Genomic DNA, 6,000 nt, shown 5'->3' on the forward strand with positions numbered 1-6,000 from the left:
AATGTCTCGTACCCACCTACTCATTAGTACCAGGGTTTTCTAAATACAGATCTCTGAGAGCTGTAGTTTAATTAGAACCACCGACAATGAACTCATCAATTTCTAAAGCTTCTTTTTTGGGATAATTCTTATTTTTAGAGTGCTCCCTAAATATATAAAGGAAAACTTGCCTCTTTGTAATTAGTCAAATTAAATAGTATAAGCAGCCAAATGAAAACTCCTTAAGAATGCATTCTGAGAAGAGTAATTGTTACATAAATTTGGGCATTTTTGGACATTGTACAGAGTTGACTTAGTCTAGGTTAAGTGTACATACAGGAATGCATGTCACGGTAGGCTTATTTAAAAAAAAAACTTGAGACTTTGAAACAAAATAGCTAAAACATGTTAGGGATAGTTGAATGCATGTTTTATATAAAATCTGGAAATACTTTAGTAACTATACATAGGTATTTATGTGAAGTAAACTACTGAGGATAGATAGTGAGCTTCTGTGACTTTATTGACTCGTTCAAAGTGTCTTGAACTTCTGTTCTCTGCCAAGCTCTCAGTGGCAGTGAATAAGCTACATAGACCTCGCTTCTCCTCTTCCTGTCCTTATGGGTAAGATAAAAAAAATGGCATTTTCTTATAGTGGCTGTAAAGTTGCAGGGGGAGAACTGAGTCAGAGTTGAGATTAGTCAGTGAAGCCATCACAGTAATGTACAATCTAAGCAGGAGCCAATGGGATATGCTGAGATGGAGAATGGAGGAGGGCTTGCTTAAGTAAAGGTTAGGAGGTAATGGGTAGTTGAAGAAACGAATTGAAGATGCTGCCAGATCTGTTAGAATGCCACTCATGAGCAACGTGGACCAGAGTGGGCAGCAACAAGGTGGAGAAAGTAATAACATGGAATGCCAGTCCCTCATCCCCCATCAGTTATGAAAGCTGTTGAAGATTGATACAGCAGGAATTCTGAGGCAGGACTCTCTCTCTCTTGACTGTTCTAGCTTCCAGGTTGGTGGAGTGTGCCAGTGAATTTGTTTGTGTAGCTATGTGAGTTTGCTAAAAGATATCCATGAGAGAAGACATGAGAGAAGTGGGAAAAGTAATAGAATAAGCATTGTGCAGATAAATAGATGAACACGAGGGAACAAGTGGGAGGGAGGGAAAGCTAATTGATTGAGGTTCTTTTGATTGTAAATACAGTAACATATGTAGACAGGAAAGTTTATTATGTGGCTATGTGTGTATGCAACTAGATTTCAGAAGCCCTTAAATGCAGGAACAAAAATAATTGCATTTTAAAGTGTGGTTAATAATAATTAACTGAAGTTTTAAGATAACAAAGCAGGGAAAATAGAAGTCTTTTTATAAAAAGATAAATCTGACTAAAGATGATTATAATGAAATAACTGAGGCTAAGAGAACCAGGTCATTGACTGGCTATTTATAATGATGCTGTATATAATTGGGCCCTGAACTCTATTGGTGAAGCTGAGTTTCCATACCTAAGTATCTTTTGCTTATTCTTGAACATCCTCACTGTTACTGCAGCTACTCATCCTTGTCTCCTACAAGGACCCCATATTTCTTCTTCAACAATTGACTTTGTTTCATTGTCTTTTCACTCCATCTACTAGAGCCATGTGTACATATTTTCATAGTTTTATCATCTCTGTAACTCTAACATATATCTTTTATAGATTATAAAATTCATGCAGTGGAATCAGACAAAACCACCATAGTCAGTATGCATCAGTCACTGAGGTCAGATGCACAGTGGAGGTACTTTGTGAGTGTACTAGTCTTTAGGGGTTTCCCAGAGCTACTGAGAGTGGTAAATTCAGATAGCTCAGGGTTCTGAAACTAGAATAGCACATGCTTGAATTGTGGCTTTTCTTAGCTGTGTGATCTTGGGCATACTAATTTACCTCTCAGATTATCTATTTCCTTTTCTCTAAAGTGGAACAATGAAGATTAGAAAAATAGATGCAGGCAAAAAGTTTCTGTTCCGGTTTATCTGACCTTTAGTTTCTTGTACTCAGTCAGTCAGGAAGTATTTCCCAAGCACATTTGTAGGAAGGAAGTATGCATACTATCAGACTATATTCCTTCCTCCGGTTTTAATTGCAACTCAGATGACTACTTTTCCTTACTAATGTTGCTCATTTTTCTACATGTGAATATACTCTCTGCAAATCATGTTTCTTTTTCCTTTTATTTATTTTTGCTGCTACTTCATTTTTCTGTAGAGATTAGCTCAAAGATTGAGTTGGGTGAGTCAGCTCCAGGTATTTAGAATCCCCCAGGAATATATGTCATACTGAAGGACAGAAGCTACAAAATAGGATTTGTATGGCCAGAAGCTTAAATGCTAGAATAGAAAGGTAAGAGAACAGTTCTCCAAGTTTGTCCCCTTGAAGATGATTGTGCTGGTTTTCTCTTCTATATCGATACACAATTCAAAGGGCAACAAGAGAGTTAGATCCGAGGGCACCCTTCCCAAGCTACAGGACCTCTAGGAGCTACAAGAACCCACTCGTGGTTCTACTTTTTCTAATTCCAGCAAAGCTGTCTAGATCAACAGTACCTGTGTTCAGTTACATGATTGATTGATACAGAACAGTGTTCTGTGACACAAGCTATTCATTACTTGGGCAACACTTGAAGGGACTGCTATACAGCTATAAATATACATACATTCAATATATATACGTGTTATTTAAAGTTCTAACTTTTCAGCTACTATTAAAAGTAATTTCACATATTATTCAATAAACATTTGTAGCAGTTGTTTTCATATTATTTATGTGTTCCAAGTCATACTCAAAGATTTTTAGATTACAGAATATAAATCGAATACAATGTCAAAAAATTACCAGTGGTTAAATTGCAGAAAATATTTAGACAGATTATATATAGAATACATAGAGAAAGAAAGAATTGTGTTCTATAATAGTCTCTGGCTCTCATTAAGCTAGGACTTGACGGATATTGTCTTAGCATTGCAAGTCTGTTTCCAGGCCTGTCAGGGACCTTCGGCCCTTTTTTGCACATTAAGATTTCTAGAACTAAATGCCCACCACATGCCTGTGTGCCTCCATATTGTTTGTTATTGAATTCATGACCATGCACAATAACTTTGCTGGGATGAAGGAAAACACTTTTATATCTCCTCGTCTTCTCTAGATTGAAGTACAGAGGCATGTCATAAATATTTAACTTTAAATAAAAAGGTCAGAGTGACCAGTTGAGTTCACACTCTCTTCCAACAAAAACACTGATAAAATGAGAGATAAAGAACATACAAGAGTTAAACATGAAGGGGAAGAAAAAAGTAAAGAAGAAAGGAAAAATAACAAAATATTTTAAAGTTGTTTTGGAAGCTAGGAAGCAGATGGATGGGTATAGTTAAAATTCTGAGACCTCTAAAAGAAACACAGACTTTGGAATTTCATTTGACCAAATGAAGAAGACATAACTCACAGTGTGAGGACAAAGAATTGCTAAAAGAAGTGTTCTCTAAATACTTCTAATTTAAAAATAAAAAGAAATCGTGGCCATTCCACATTCTACAATCTTTTATCTTTAAGTCGTACATCTTCATCATTAGTCTCCACCAAAATATGAAATGGCAGGGTCAAGTGGTCTCAAATTTACAATAGAGGAACTTTGGTTAGTACTTAAAAAATGACAAATTCTAATTTTTAAAAGAAGTATAATAATCATTTAAATTAATGTACCCCATTTGTAAACTTAAATTTGTTTTATTGGATAAATCCAGATAAGCACATCTTTAGTTAAATTACATTTTTCAAATTAGAGCACAAATAAAAAATAAAAGGAAACCTCAAATTCTCCCTAGAACTTGAATTCTATTTTGGTAAAAAAGAGTTCCCAGTTTAGGATGACCAAAATTGATGTGCTGGAAGACTGATTTGTATTGTGAATAAACTCACCAGGCTTCAAATCAGTGATGATCCTGTTTTTCTCATGCTGGTGCGATGATGTAGAAACATCCCATTAACTTAAGAATAAAGTAATGATAAAAATAAGTGGAAGTAGAAAGATTAGTGTGAAAATACAATATTTTGCAAGGATTTCTAAAAGTGCTTTGCCTTTGTTTTCAACTAGTAGTGCCTACATTATTTCACAGATTATTATAAAATACATAAAATGAACTGTCTCTTCACTGGTTTTCATTTAATTGTCTTATGATTATTTTAATTACATATTCATTTGCTAATCTTCTTTTCTATACTCTGTTGGTAAAATTAATGTATATTTTTAAAACTCTTTTTTTATTTTTCAGAGCTGAGGACTTAACCCAGGGCCCTGTGCTTGCTAGGCAAGCACTCTACCACTGAGTTAAATCCCCAACCCCAATTTTACAACTCTAAGTACAGTGTTTTTAGGGTAAATATTGTTCTTCATATTTTTCAATATATATTTTGGATGTCCATTTTTTTAAAATGAGCACATTTCATCAATAGACTACTAATAAATATCTACCAATAGTATGAGTCCTGGACATACTATGGCATAAATATCCTCCTGGCTTTAAATTAAGTCTTAAAGTAAAATAAAGATAAATAAATTTAAAACTTATCCCTTTTAGTCCTGACAGGTAATCAATAAATTCTTTCTGTTCATATTCAAACAACCAACTAGACAGCTTATCTCCACCCCATTCTCTTTTATTTTAGCAGGTCGAATGCCATTTAGAAAAACCTGGATTGCTTCACATGTTGACCAACTCTTTTTTTTGGCAATGGTACAAAAATTACTGACCTTAAAAAACAGTAATTTTGTGAAGTTGTCCATAGGTACAGCATAAAGAAAGAAGACATTATATACGCCACATTTAGCAGGGCTTCTGACAGACCTTACCAAAACACCTACTGCAATGAACAGATCTAATAGACTGAGAGAAGCAATCAGTGATTTGAATACTAAATTTTCTAACTTTATATCTCTATCGTACACATAAAAACCACATGAAAAGAATATACTCTAAAATGCAATATATCTTCTGATGGCTTATTTAATTCTTTTAGAAAGCAATTCTTATTTTGAAGTACAGAAAATCTAAGCCAAGAAAGAAATATGTATTTACAATTTTGTTTGTTTCCTGGAAAAAAAAATCTTACATGCATTGCTACAGCTCAGCTACTAAAGTCAGTACCCATTAGGAATTTATATCAAGACAACATTCTTCTATTTTACCAACTCTTTTACTGAATCTCATACTCACAAATATATCCCGTGGAGCAGTCTACCAAGCTACATTTTATTTTCTCCTTGTTATGATCCTTTTGAAATCAAGCTCTGAAATTGCACGAGACACCAAGTACTTTATTTTTCCTGGCATAAAAACACGCCACTGTCTGTATAATTACCTTCTATGGCTCTCTGGGTCTCTGTGCTATGTAATTCTAGTTTTACAGACACATATCTATGCAAAGAGAGGGTTTTTTGAATATGGAAAGTAGTTCTGTGGCATTGCATTGCCTTGCTGATAAAAGAGGTTTTTATCTAAACTTATCAGAACATCTGACATGTCCAGATGGCTGGAAGCAGCAGCTCTGGAGAATTTTCAACTGTTGTAGTCAAAACTTCTCCTCTGAATAATTAAATTTTCAAGCTTTTGTCAATGTGCAGCCTAAAGGAAAATCCCCTTAAAAAATCTTAGTACAAATGAACAGACAGGCTACCATTGTAAACACTATTATCAAGCCATGGGAACTATTGACAGCAACCTGTTCACAATAGTCAATTGATTAAGGACCTGAAACAATCTAAAAGCTCTCTCTCTTTCTTTTTTCTTTTTATCTTTTTCTTTTTTCTCTTTTTTGGCTTACCCTTGTTATTTTTCCTGCTGTTGCTCTTAGCCAGTATTTTGACTGTTATTGTTTGTTTGTTGATTTGATTGTTATTCAGTCTATTGACATGCCTGTTAAACTTTGAACTGAATACAGTGTTTCAGACACAATCTTCTGAATCACATATATTGTATA

At 34.4% G+C, this 6,000-nt stretch overlaps 1 protein-coding gene across 1 annotated transcript in view; it reads right to left on the bottom strand.

Moving 5' to 3' along the window:
* Rgs13 (regulator of G protein signaling 13) overlaps positions 1-5,391 on the bottom strand; it is a 30,169-nt gene extending 24,778 nt beyond the window's left edge. The window contains exons 1-2 of the mRNA XM_028769972.1: positions 5,238-5,391; positions 3,943-4,010 (exon numbers count right to left, since the gene is read on the bottom strand). The gene's annotated coding sequence lies outside the window, so the exon portion shown is untranslated. The remainder of the gene's footprint in view (positions 1-3,942; positions 4,011-5,237) is intronic.
* Positions 5,392-6,000: the final 609 nt, after the last annotated feature.

This window comes from Grammomys surdaster, unplaced genomic scaffold (genome assembly GCF_004785775.1).
Source record: "Grammomys surdaster isolate TR1022 unplaced genomic scaffold, NIH_TR_1.0 196, whole genome shotgun sequence".
Classification (NCBI taxonomy): Eukaryota; Metazoa; Chordata; class Mammalia; order Rodentia; family Muridae; genus Grammomys; species Grammomys surdaster.